Source organism: Ictidomys tridecemlineatus, chromosome 2, assembly GCF_052094955.1.
Source record: "Ictidomys tridecemlineatus isolate mIctTri1 chromosome 2, mIctTri1.hap1, whole genome shotgun sequence".
Lineage (NCBI taxonomy): Eukaryota > Metazoa > Chordata > Mammalia > Rodentia > Sciuridae > Ictidomys > Ictidomys tridecemlineatus.
In genome coordinates, this window is record NC_135478.1 from 176114492 (window position 1) to 176128894 (window position 14403).

The 14403-nt window shown below is 47.2% G+C and overlaps 1 protein-coding gene across 18 annotated transcripts in view; it reads right to left on the reverse strand.

Moving 5' to 3' along the window:
* Atxn7l1 (ataxin 7 like 1) overlaps positions 1 to 14403 on the reverse strand; it is a 235667-nt gene that overhangs the window by 59412 nt on the left and 161852 nt on the right. Inside the window, exon 1 of one of the 18 annotated variants that reach the window (XR_013435225.1) lies at positions 5450 to 5559. The exons of 16 other annotated variants lie outside the window; for them this stretch is intronic. The gene's annotated coding sequence lies outside the window, so the exon portion shown is untranslated. Of the gene's footprint in view, positions 1 to 3511; positions 3654 to 5449; positions 5560 to 14403 lie in introns of those variants that run through there. One more of the 18 variants, XR_013435224.1, reaches the window with a different exon arrangement.

Consider the following 14403-nt stretch of genomic DNA (forward strand, 5'->3'; position numbering starts at 1 on the left):
GCCCAGGCTTCCCCAGATACTCCTGAAAGATCCAGGGGACCACTCAAGGGCCCAGTCCTGGAAACCAACTGAGCAGGGGGGCTTGCAGACAGGACCCTCACCTTTCTAAAAATCTGTTAGGTGTGGGAGCCCTGCTGTCTTCACAGTTCTCTCCTCTTCCTCTCTGAAGATAAAATCCATCAGAATCCTGGGCACTTCCACTTTCCCCAGCGCTTCCCCCAGGTGCCCTGCTCAGATATTTTCATACCCTCAGCATCAATCTCCTGTGTTCAGTCCGCAGCAGAAATGCCTCATGAATAGTTGAGGGGGCCACAGGCACCCTGTGGCTCCCGGTACCATTTTTAGAAAGAATTTGTTGGGAATTTTCCAATATGGGTTTTAAGAGACCCATCCCCTCCTAATAGACTTTGGGCATCGCCATCACCTTTGCCTGCCATGGTTGTGAAAGCAAACCTGAGGTAAGGCCAGCAGCTGGCTTACTCATTTCACAGTGCCAAGTCTCCTTGTACCCGCCACCCAGAGCAAGTGCTTGGCGAGTCATGAGCCAAGTTCCACTTCATCAGTGGATGCTCTCTGCTTTAGTAACCGCAGTCAGGATGCTTCCCCTAAAGGACAACCTTGAATTCCAAGGGCCCTTCTTCCAAAAGGAAACTGGAATTGGAGGGGAGAGAGGGAGCCATGCTAGCTGTACCTTACAACTGCCTTGCAAGGCAGGCAAGGCAGACGTTCCCTCAGTTGGCAGCGGTGGAAACAGGCAGACTGCTTTCGAGAGACTTGCCAACCTCTCAAGGCTGCACAGTGGAGAGTTGGGGCTCGAATCTGGGCCAATGGTCCCACTTGCTACAATCCTAGTTAGGCACTAAATATAGCCCCATGGTAGCTGCAGGGGGATATGGAATGGGCTTGCCTCAGCAGATGGGGAGAAGACGACACAGGAAAATCAAGGAACAGAGGCAGGCAGTGAGTGGCAGGCAGAACCAAGCACTTCCTGTGCCAGGGATTCTTGTGAGGTTTCTGGAATTTCTGCTCGGAGTTCTTCCTTAAAAGATCTCAGGACCTGAACAGCTGGGGAGGTGTTCCTGAATGGGGTACCCGGTTGGGTGCTGTGGCTCATGCCTGTAATCCCGACAGCTTAGGAGGCTGACACAGGAGGATCACATGTTTGAGGCCAGCCTGGACAACTTAGTGAGACCTTGTCTCAAAATAAAAAATAAAATGGGCTGGGGATGTAGCACAGTGATAGAGGGCCTCTGGGTTCAAGCCACAGTCTCACAAAACTAACAACCGGAGGCAGTCACCAAGGGACTTATACTAGGTCTTCTTTACCCTGGGGCAACATGAGCTATTTAGGGTACTAAGTTATTTGATAAAACCCAGTGAGTGGCGAGTGGCCCACACTTCTCATGCCAGCTCGGTTCCCCAACCCTCCCGTGTTCCAGGTTGGTTTCTTGGTCATCTGATCACCCCCATCCCCAGGTTCTTGAATGCCTGCCATGTGTCAGGCACTGTGAAAATTCCTTTCCACCCACCAGCTCACATAATCTACCCAACAACCGCACAAGGTGATCTGATCCTGCCAGCCTCCTTGTTACAGACGGGGAAACCGAAGCTTAGCAAGATTATGAAACAAGACCAAGGTTAACAGCCATCAGCATCTGGGAGGAAAGCCCAGGATTCCCCGGCTCCAAAGTTAATGCCTTTTCCTTCATGCCACTGTGCCTAGAATGTTCCCTTCTCTCCACAGTTTAGAAAGTCAACTCCTCCAGTCGGGTCTGCAAAAAGAATTTTCCAGTTCAAAACTGCTCTTGGATATATATCTTTGCAGTCTGATCAAACTATAAGATCCTCTTTATCTCTCCGCTCTTGGGGAGCATTTCTCCTCCTACTTGCTCTTCTATTTGTCATTGATACCAAGGTGCAAAATTTTGACACTAGTCCCTGTTGGGTAGGATCTGGGGAGTCTCAGGGATTTTCCAGTGCCTGAAATATTTCTCTCAGCCGCCAAGGGTGCCTTCAGCAGACACCAAGCCCGGCTAGAAGGAAAACCCACAGGAAACAAGCCCATGTACACATTGCCTGGGTACTTTTAAGGGATTACATTTTTCTGGAGAGCACCCCGGTGATAATAACAGGAGCTAAAAGGCATTTGCAGCCTTTGATCTGATAATCTGGTAATGTTACTTTGAAAAGTAGACCTAAAGGAAATATCTTAAAAGAAAAAAAAATTCAAAGATATTTTCAGTAGCACTGTTTATAGGAATAAAAAAATACTACAAATGACTTGAATGATCTATAATAAGACAACTGAAAATGACAGGTATGAGGGTTATCTCAATCTAAGGAAATGATAAGCCAAACAACACACCCAATCCACAAGAAAATGAAAAATACCACAAATACTATGTAACCACTAATTACTTATTTAAAAATTAACATGAGTATGAGGATGAGGCAAAAAAAGGAAGTAGGGGATGGATTACTTAATAGACTTTGCTTTTGTTAAAGCCATTTAGGTCCACACAAGGAAAAAAAGATGAAAAACAGACAAAACACCACCAACAGCAGAAGCCAAGGAGAGAAAACAGGTACCAATAGAAAGGTTGGAAGGAGAGAAAAACATGAAAGTCAAACCTCATTCATTCATTCACTCACTCATTTTTAAAAAAATATTTCCTTGGCACCCATCATGTGCCAGGTCCTGGGATATGAGCAGGGGGTTGTCACAGCTGTAATAAGATAGACATTGTCATTGTTAGACCTTGAAACCAGAGGGTTCCCTCGGGGTCAGGATGGCACCCTAGGTCCTACGCTGGCCATCACATCCATCACCCGGAGTGACTGGAGCACAGACTTGCCCCTCAGAAGACAGTTGCTGCTTAAGGGACCCAAGAGGGTACACAACCCTCTCTGGTCTGAGGTCTCCACCTGCAGCCAGAGCTGTGATTCTCTCCTAACATCGTCTCACCTGTTCTCCTGTGTTTGGGCCCATTGGGGTATGGGGGGTTGGCAAGGTTGATCCACCAGCAGATCAACCCTTCCCGTCGTCAGGGTGACCTCTCTCCACAATCCCCCAAACACGTATGCTGCATGGGTCACAGGAGTTTACATGGGAGTCACCACAAGCTTCAGTGAAAATTGGAGACTTCCAGTTTTCTCATAAGTTGTTGGGAGTCCAATCAAGAAGGCACAGTTGACATCATCCCTACCCCAGGGCCACTGAAGGAACAGGTGCAGCTGGACACTGGGCAACATGGGAGGCATAGGCCAGGGTACCTTTGAGGAGATGACCATGACCTGGTGTTCTCAGGGTCTAAAATACCTGCACAGCTGTCTCACTCTTCCCCGCACTGTCTTGGGGACTTTACCCAGTGGCCTTTACCCAGGTGCCTCGGGCTACACACAAAAGCTCCATCTCTGGCACAGGCAGGCCTTTTCCATGCCTTGTGGAGAGAACTTCCTGGAACAGGAGGCAGGGAAAGTGCCCAGGCCACACGGGCATGTCACGGCCTACCTTCACTCTTGAGACAGGAGGGCCACTACTCTCAAATCTGTATTTTTTTTTTAAAAAGGTCTGAGGTGATGGTCATGTTCCGTCAGCTTTGGGAATCACTGGAAACATGGACGAAACACCAGGACTCAGAAAGATCTGGGCTCAAATCCCAGCTCTGTCACTCATTAGCTCTGTGACTTCAGCAAGCAACTTAACCCCCTGAGCCCCAGGTGTCTTTACTTACAAAAGGGGAACAACAATAACCACTGGGCATAACCATAGCTCACCAACTGGGCAGGTCCCCTAGGGTGCACGGAGTCCCCCACTCTTAGCACACACCTTATGCTGTAACTGCTGGTTTACTCGCCTAGATGTCCTACACCTGGGCACACCTTGAGGGCAAAGCTCTGTCGACACTTCTAGCCCTGGCAGTGTAACTCTACTAAGCGCCTCCCCCCCCCTATTCATTGTTAGCTAAATCAATGTTGGAAGGATTGAAATATGGGGAAGGCGGCTACTACAGTGCCACCTCGGAGTAGGGAACACAAGTTCCCGAAATCATGAAAAGGTGGATAAAGAAAAAAAAAAAAAATCACAGGTAGTAGCTCTCCCAAGGAAGCAGACTGCAGCCTTCTCTTTGCCCCGGAGTTTAAAATTTTCCATTTACAAGAATCCCGTGAGGCACCGTGCTGAGGAACACAGGCTGAGGAGGAGAGGCCATCACCACCTTATTTCTGTCTGGACCAACTTTCAATTTGGTCACCCGGGCCCTGGTCACCTACAATAGAAGGTACAAAGTCCTGCTCATTGCTAAGCTCACGGCGCTCACCCCACAGGCTGCTGTGGTCCTGCAGCAGCCACTAACGGAACCATTTCTGTTCTCCTTGGAGTGGCAGTTGGCAGTGGCAAACAGGAAGTTGTCTTGAAGTAGGGTGTGGTTGTGCCCTGTCAACATATGTGTGCAGAGACACACACGCACCCCCCCCATGTCCCCCTTCTTTAGAAGCAAAAGTTCTGAATTGTTTTGGTGAAAACCAAACTTTTTACATGATTTAAGTTCAACTATCACTGCTATACAAACAAACAAACAAACAAAAAAATAGATACAGGAGAAAGGGGCCTAAAACATAACAAAGATCTGTCTTTTTTACTGTCAGTCACTCCCTGGGGCATTCAGTGAAGAGCTGTGATGTGCATGCACGTGTGTGTGTGTGTGTGTGTGTGTGTGTGTGTGTGTGACTTTTCCCCTTTATTTCTCCGTGGGCACACAGGAAATAAAACTCTAGTTAGAAACCAGGCTACTTGCACTGCCAATCATCCTAGTGAGCCAGTCAGTACGCCAGTAGGCCAGCCACCACGGTTTATTCAGGACCCACGGTGTGCACACACTGGACCCAAAATCATCCATGAATAGCAAAGAAGGAAAGACACAGGTCACTAGTTACGAGCCACTTATATAATTTGAGTGGAAAGGACCTGAAACATTTCTTTAACACAAATTGCATATAAAATGGCAAAGAAAAGCGACCGCTGAGTATATAAAAGGCAAAAAGTATCATTTGAGCTGCACATAAATGCTGAGAGGTGGGGGAGACGAGTTGGTAGGGCTCACTGTGAGTAGCTGGCTTCCCTGTCCTGAAAGATGTGCTATAAAATTTTCCACTCCAGTCCTTTCCAGACCCGAGGCTTGTGCCTCCAGAAGGGCTGTCCCAAACAGTAGGGTCCCCGGCCCCACCTCCTACTGCCAACCTCTTTCTGAGGTGGCTGCTCTCCCCACTGCATGCCTCAACCCTGTCTCCACTCCAGCTCCTGCCACAGAGTAAAGAGCACTATGCTGAACCCAGTTCGTTATATGCATCGTGGGCTACCAGCTCGCTCAGCCTGCCGAGCTCTCTTCTGTGACCTGTGCCCAGCCCCATGCCGTCCTGGGTGGCGATCATGCCCTGAGCTCACACTTACACATCCCGGGGAAGCAGCCTTGGATAAGGAGGCTGAGCCAGTGCCACGCTGGGCAGCACTACTCGTGCTAGTAGACATTTCCTGGCTCCCGGCTGTGGGCCCTGGCCAGTCAGAATGCATCACTTCCCCTTTTAGAGAGCACGCCCATAGGCCCATGAGATTAGGGAAAGGCAGAAAGAAAAGCCCGGAGCAGTCAGAATTGTATCCTGAACTTGGCAGATGAACTTGGGTTTTCCTGAACCACACACAAAGAAGTGCGGCAGAGACAGTGAGCTCCTTAGATGCTCATGAGAGCTGGCACTACGCATGGAGGGCCAGGGCCTTTCAGCAGCCCCCAGAATGGTGGCCACACTTGACCTGCACGGGACCCAGCTCTTGGAGCTGCTGTCCACCTGGGCCTGCGTCCCCAGTGGCCTGAGGAGGCCTCTGGCCCTTCCATGCTCGCTCCTCTTGGTGCCTGTTCATGCTGAAGGGCAGCATCCATTTCAACACGTTAGCACTGTGCTCTGGAGAAAATAGAGAGGTTACCTAGGGCCTGGAAAGAACTTCTGTGGGATATTTTCACTATTAATTTAAGCAGGGAGTTTTCATTCATTCTGGTTATTTAGAAAATTTATTTCCTGATCCTCGCAAAAGACAGCAGCAGCCTTGTGGGGGGACTGAGCTCCTATAAAAACAATGGTTCATCAAAGATCATGCTAAATGTGATTTCCTTTATATGAAATATCCAGAATGGGTAAGTCCATGGAGATAGAAAACAGATTAGTGGTTGTCAGGAGCTGGCTGAGGAAAGAAACAATAATAACACCACCATCACCACCACCAACAACAAAAACTGCCCAAATAGCAGGGAGTAACTGCTTAATGGTTATAAGTTCTCTTTTTGGGTGATGGCTGCCCAGCAATGCAAATGTACTCAATTCCAATCAATTGCACATTTTATTATTAATTTTGGTACGTCTCAGGCATGCAAAGTGCACACTATGTCATTGAGCTATATCTTCAGCCTTGAACACTTTAAAATAGTTAATTTTCTGTTACGTGAATTTCATCTTAAATAAAAAAGAAAAGAAAACAACAATGGTCAGGTGTGTTTTGGGCCTCTTCATCTTCTACTAGACCTTTCGGGTGCTTCATCCACTAGTTTGTAAAGCCTGGATGTTACCTGGTAAACCTGAGTCCAACTAAAAGCAAAACCTGTGAAACAAAGGGCTTCTGAGACCCTCAGGATGAGTCTCCTGAAGAAATCTCAGACTATGGGAAGATGGGATCCTCTCAAATGATGCCCCACCAGCTAGGCAGTGCCTCCTGCCTTGTGAGGCAGGCCCTGTGGGACTGTCCTCTCAGCAGCAGGACAACGTAACCAAAGCCATAGATGGTGAGTCTCCCACGGGAGAATTATGACTTTGGACCTCTGGGTTCTTGGCTTCGTTTTCCACTGTTTTAGAGAGGGCTTCTTCCCAGAATTAGGGAGAATTAATCAATTTCTGACTGAGAGGGAGCTATGCTGGTCAGTGTCCACCATCCCATTTCCTGGAACTGAGTCAGTGTGGGTGAGGGGGTGTGAGCCCCGCTGGAAGAAGTGTCCAGCACTGCTTTCTCGGTCGTTTACAGCTCTGACTGGAGATAGTCTGCTCCTGTGGGTTAGGCTGTGAGCCTGTCCTTCAGGCCCTAGGCCAGCCAGGGCTACTGGGCACATTTTCCCAACCCAGGGGACTGTCAAGTAGAAGCCTGGTGGATGTTGCAATGCTTAAAAGAAACACAGATGAAAGGGCAGGCCTTCAGTCCTGGGAGCCTGTCTTTCCAGAGCCAAACATGAACAGCTTCCCTAGTACCTCTACTGAAAGTTCCAGGAGGACCTGGAGGACAGAGGTGGGCATATTTCCCTTGGGCCAGCTCTGCCAGAGCTCTCTGGCCCTGCCTTTCTTGGCCCTGTTCTCTCTCCGGACCTCAGGTGCCCGAGGAGTAAGTAGATGGCTTAGGTTCTCAGCAAACAGGTGGTTTAAGATAATAAGATGCATACACTATTCTGGCTTCTAGGAGCAGCAAATTTAGAAGCATAACTCTACAAAAACAGGCAGGGGCAACCCAATTAAAAATGCACAAAGGCCTTGAATATAAATTTCTCCAAAGAAGATATAAAAATGGGCAATAAGAGCAAGCATATGAATAGATGTTCCATTTCACTAGTTATCAGGGAAAAGCAGATCAAACCACAAAGAGGTACCACCTCAAGCACACTAGAACAGTACACATCCATAATCCCAGTAGGATGTAGCTCTGTGGTAAAATGCCCCTGAGTTCAATCTCTAGTAATTAAAAAAAAGATAAAAGAACAAGAGCTGATGATGAGGATGTGGAGAAACTGGAGGAGTGCTTATGTACTCTTCTTTGAATGAAAAAATGGTATGGCCACTATGAAAAATGGTATGATCATTCCTCAAAAAATTTTAGGTGGGGTTCTTTTTTTTGTCTTTTTTGGAACTGGGGGTCGAACCCAGGGCTTTGCGAATGCAAGGCAGACGCTTTGCCACTGAACTACATCCCAGCCTGACTCAAAAAATTTAAAAAAAATCTTTTAGAATTACCACATGATCTGCCAATTCCACTTCTGGGTCTATACCGAAAAGAATTGAAAGCAGTGTCTTAAACAGATATTTGTGAACCCATGATGATAGCAGCATTATTCACAATAGCCAAAAGATAGAAGCAACCCAAGGATCTATCAATGGATGAGTGGATTAACAAAATATGGTGTGTACGTATGTATGTATGTGTGTATGTATGTGTGTATGTATGTTATTCAACCTTAAAAAGGAAGGAATTCCTGATAGATGCTACAACATGGATGAACCTTGAGGAAGTTTTGCTAAGTGAAATAAGGCAGTCACAAAAGGACAAACGCTGCATTATTCCACTGATATGAGGTACCTAGAGTAATCAAATTCATAAATGGAAAATAGAATGGTGGTTCTAGGAGTTGGAGGAAGGAGGAGTGAAGAGTTATTTTTAAATACAAACAGTTTTTCAGTTTTGCAGGCTGCAGAATTCTGGAGACTTGTAGCAATAGTGGCATAACAATGTGAATGGTTAAGATGAGCTGGGCATGGTGGCACATGCCTGCAATCCCATCTATCTGGGAGGCTGAGGCAGAAGGAAAGCATGTTCATAGCCAGCCTGGGCAACTTTGTGAGACCTTGTCTCAAAATAAAAAATCAGGGCTGGCAGGGTTGTGGCTCAGTGATGGAGCACTCACCTTGTATGTGTGAGGTACTGGGTCTGATCCCCAGCAACCCATAAAAATAAATATATAGAATAAAGGTATTGTGTCCATCTACAATTAAAGAAAATAAAACAAACAAACAAATAAATAAAGAGGGTTGGGGATGTAGCTCAGTGGCAGAACAACCCTGGGCTCAATCCCTAGTACCACACACACATACACACAAAAGATGTAAATATTCAAATCCTCATCAATGGACCAAACAAAACTGTGGCTTATATATACAAAGATGTATTATTTAGTCACAAAGAATGAAGCAGAACATGTGCTACAACACAGATGTATCTCAAAGATATTAAACAAAAGAAGCCAGTCATAAAAGGTCATATACATTTATGATTCCAACCATTTGCAATGTCCAGAACAGGCAATTCACAGAGACAGAAAGCAGATTGACAAGTTACTAGGAGTGGTAGGTGGTGGGAAAGAGGAATAACTGCTTAATGTATATCTGATTTCTGGCTGCACCAGTAAGTGAATAATGTCCTGAATGACATGCAGGAGCTGGCAGACCCCATGTGTAATGTCCTTGCTTCTAAGTTCCAGTTTGGTAGAAGCCAGAGAAAACCCAGATCAGGAGAGGCCTGCAGGGCCAGAACAATCTATTCACAGAACAATCACTTTTAAGATAACTGGGAATTACCTCCAAACTCTGCTTGGAACCATGCCAGGAGTGATTTTTAAGTTGAGATGATTTTTAAGTTAAGGTAATTAAGACAACCGGCAGGAGATAGTAAACAGGCACTATAAGACAGTAACTCTCATGCACTGCTAATCTGAGTCCATGAAGAACTGTTAATTTGTCTTAAATAATATCACACACACACACACACACACAGAGACACACGCACTCACACTTACAGATAGCTCCCGGATTGTGTTCTCCCTATGTTTCTGTGTTAGGATCTTCTTTCATTATATATTGATAGTGATAATAGATGGTAGTTGGACTGTACTACTGTTTTGTTTTTAATGTATTTACTTGATAAAATAAATCAGTGTGAATCCTAATAACTCACACACACAGACCATAGGCAGGTGCAACTAGCTATTTACAAATGAGACCCTGAGGCACAGCTGCCCTCCACCAGCCCTGTCATCCCGGATACAGCCACCACTTCATCAAAGGGATCAACACTTCTTAGACCCTGAGGTTGAGACTAACAGATTCTCCACAGGCAAGAAATCGCCCTGCTGGCCCTCTTCAGGGGGCCTGACATTGTCTTTCCACCATCCTGCAGGAGTGTAGGTTTGTCTTTCTGCAGGCTTGGCTCCGTGGCGCTCTCCACGGCAGTAGAACCTGACAGTGTGGGGTAGACAGCACTGACCGACTGTTGGACAGCTCTCCCCTGCTCACAGCTTCTAGGTGTCTAGGCGATGACTACAAGTTAATCTCACTCCAGCCCTATAGGGTCTCCAGAAATGGTCTAATCCCCTTCCACAGGACACTTTGCTAAGTCTGAGTTCCCCAAAGTCTCTTTCCTGTCTAAACACCCCAGCTGCCTTTTAAAGCCATAAAACACGGGTTTCCATTCCCCTGATGACCTGGATTTTTTCTGGAACTCAGAAGGGAGGATCTTACCTGTGGGGTCTTCCCAGCTTCTGCCTGTCCATTCAGGTCATTATTCTCCTATTAAGGCAGCCAGAAATAAGTCTAGATGCTTTATTTCTTACAGCTGTCTCACACTTAAATCTTATTTCACCCATTTTGCTGCCAATCCACAGGTATCCTTTTTTTTTGGGGGGGGGAGGGTATGAGGGATTGAACTCAGGGGCACTCGACCCTGAGCCACATCCCCAGCCCTATTGTTTTGTATTTTATTTAGAGACAGGGTCTCTCTGAGTTGTTTGGCCAGGTATCCTTTAAAAACACCTTCTCGCTGGATTCAATCTACTGCTCCAGCCTGTTGGGATCTTTTTGGTTCCTGATCCTCTAACATATCCATTCTCTCTCCCAAATCTACCACCTGGAGACTTGATAGGCCTGCCATCAATGCCATTCTTCTTCCAAATCCTCGTTTACCATGTGGAAGAGGCCAGGCCCAAGGATGCAACTTGATCCATGCCCCAGGGTTAGAGTGACCTGTGAACAGCACTTTTGAGGTGTGCTTGAAACAAGTCTCCCGCCACTCAGGGTAGGTGTGCTATTGGCCTATACTTCTTCATCCTCCTGGTAAGGATCTCCGAGTAACCTTGATACAGGAAGCTAACCATCCCCCTCCTCTTATTGGTGGTGGTGAAGACTAAACACAAGACATGCCCAGCAGGGAATTATATCCAGCGAGCGATCAGACACTGCTTTTGCTACTGACAAGAAAGATGATAGAGGGAGCCCTGGCATCCAAGACCTAAAACCTGAATCCTAGTTTCCTCCAGAATTTCCATGCTCTGAGGGTAAGAGAACCTGCCTTTCCAGGGTACAGGGAGGAGTCAGTGAGATTAGATGTCAGATCAGAGGCTTAAAGCTGTGTCAGGCTGTGTAACCATAATACTGTTCTTTGATATAAATATTAAAAACCCAGTGTTATAATTATTACTAAATAACTTACAAATAACTCAAAGATACCATTTCCATCAGCAGAAACCTACCTGATGAGCCAAGGAGGGACCTACAGATGTCCTTAAGCTGCCAGAGGGAACAGGGCTTCAGCCCAGGGCAGCTGGACTGCTGCAAGGGATCAGATTCCTCATCTCTCTTGGCAGCAACCTCCTCTCCTCTCAGACCAGAGCTGAGGCTGGCTTACAAAGAAAGGATGGTGGGTCTTCCTCCCACCCTTGCATAGGGACTATCAGTCATTATCCCTGCATATCCCCTGACCAGGATCTGAGTAAGCAGCAAGGTGGCTAAGAACAGGGAGGGTTGCTTTTAGCTCCCCAGTGGCTTGTCCCCAACTAATCCCTGGGCTTCCCTTAGATGGTGGTCTCTAAGAACACTGGGCTTTGGGTTCTGACATTCTCAGGGCAGGCCCCCAGAAACCCTGCTCTCTTCTCAATTTTAGTGAAGAAATGATCTTCACTAAAACAAGACCTTGGAAACATTTTGCAAAGAGCTGTCAGAGCCATTTGCTGGCTCCTAGCAGCAGCATCTCAGGGTCAAGGTACCCCACAGCAGGAGAAGAGGGAGAGAGGAACTGGCACGGCCAAACACAGGGCCCTGGGAAAAGAGCAGTGGTTAAAATGGGAGGCAAAACTGGCACAAATAGGTTTGCCTCTCCCAGCCCCCTTAAGGCTGGTTTCCCAATTCCCAGGGGTAATGAATACTGAAGGCAGATTACACACACATATATGTAATTGTTGGCAAGACACTGAGAGGATTATGCCAATAAATCTATTAACATATCAGGGAGTTTGCCCAGAAAGGTGCTGGGAGGAAGAGGCCAGGAAGGGAAGGTAACAATTCTGGCTAGATAATTTTTTGGAGCCTGCAGGTCCACAAACTACCCTAACTCAACCTATTTCCTCCATGGTCTTCATCAAGACAGGTAGACTGCTGCAGTCACCTCGAAATCATTCCAGCACAGGTGAAAGGTAACTCAGGCTTTCACAGCCACTGCCAATGTATTTTGGGGAATTTTAAGCATTTTCTTGTCTTTCTCTCATTGTATCCTGTGACCATGTATCCACAAAGAGATGGCACCTGGTTCTGAACAGGCGGGGACACAAGAACGAACTCACAGGTGAATCTTCTCCGTGGCGGTTAGGCAGTGTTCTGAGGTGGCTACTTAATGGAGCCGGGACAGGACCAGGCTTGGCTGATTGGTGTTACGGGCTGAACTGTCCAATCCCCACCCCAGCTCCATGCCCATCTGAAGTCCTAACTCCTAGTACCTGAGATGAGGTCTTTCAAGAGGTGATGAGGTTAAAATGAGGCCATTAGAATGGGGCCCTGATCCAACATGACTGGTGTCCATTTAAGAGGAAGAAACCTCAAAGACACAAGTACATTGAAAATGACCATGTGAGGAGGCCACCAGAGTGTGGCCCTTAGCAAGCCAAGGAGAGGCCGCAGGAGAAACCAACCCTGTTGGTACCTTAATCTCACAGTCTCCGAAACTGTGAGAAAATAAGCTTTGTTTTTTTTTTTTTAACTCTCTGGTCTGTTTTATTTATGATAGCCCTCACAAACTAATACACGTGGCTTCCTTGAAATCCATTCATGTTTACCATATCAGGGAAAAAAAATGTGTGTGTGTGTGTGTGTGTGTGTGTGTGTGGTGTATTTCAGAGGACAGAGAGCTACTGGTCTCTGACAGGATCACAGCTCTCATGCATTGTCTCTTAGGTGTCAGGTGTAGCAGGGCCAAGGTGGGGACAGTCTCCTCATCCTCTTAATGACCAGCATTATCCTGCCACCCTGGAATCCAGAGGTTGAGGACATAGAGCACCTTTCCTGAAGCAGCAGTGTGACTCTAGGTCGCAGCTTGCAGTAACCAACTTTTTAAAAATCAGCTTAGTTTCTTGTTTGGTCTCTGTCTCTTGTGGGTCCAGACTAAATAGTGTGCCACTGCTGGGACCCTAGGGAAAGGTAAGACCTGGGGGGTGAGAAGGCGAGTGCCTAAGTGAGCTCGCCCCCAGCACACTCTCATGAATTTGGTGGGCCAACCTCGACTATTTGGCCAGTGCTGCCCTTCTCCTGACTGGATGTCCTGGTTCTCCATGGGAACTTTGGACCCTGCCAGTCCCTGAGTTCCCATTGAAGGTGGGGTGGACAGAACCACTCCCCTAGGGCCAAGAGAGGAGGTGGACTCATAAATGCTTATGGCCACTAAGGGGCCAGCCACAGAGCATCAAGCAGCAGGTGTGTCATAGTGCTGACTACCAGCAGAAGGAACCAAGGGGAAGGAAGGTACTGGCAGGCCGATGTCTAGAGGCGCTGGGAGGGACGATGTGCCACAAGAAACAGAGCTCAGAGGCACCTTCACTTTCCCAAGGATGGCAAATTTCAGGGGTATGACCAATTTAAATAAAAAACCCCACAAGAGCCCCGTGGACCCCCTCATGACTCTACATTCACTCTGGCCATAGGTTATTCACACAGCAAGGTGGGTGCCTCCACAATCATTGCTAGCCGAGGTGCACTCCAAACAACGCACACCTCAGACCTGAGGACTTCAAAGAGTGGGTGCTAGATCCTCCCTGTTCCAACCTGACAGACTGGTCAAAGAAAGGGGAAGGAACCAGATTCTCACCTAAGGGGACAGATGGAATCTAATTAGAACCAGGAGTTTCTTTACATCCCAGTGTAGCCAGTTTGCCCAGTGCAGATGGGGCAGGGAGTAGATGCAGGTCTGACGGATGATATCAGCCCTGAGTTCAGCTCCCCAGCCCGGCTGTGCAAGCCAAGCCCCATCTCCAGCCTTTTCTACTGGGACCAAAGGGCTTGACTTGTCCTCTGCCAGCTCCGTGGGAATGGCGTGAGAAAGCACAGTATACTGTCAACTGTAAAAGACCCAAATGGAGCCAGCCTCATCATTATTCTCTGCAAGGTTAGAGGAGACAAAAGAATTACACTTCTATGTGGAGGAGAAAAAGAAATCCGCTCCTGGCAGCACTCAAGTAGATATAACGACAAGCTTTGGCCTAATGCTCACATTTACTACCTTGGAAATTTCCGTTTCAACTGTCTGTTCTCATTTGTGTGTGCTGGGGTGAGGGGGATTTGGATCTGTCT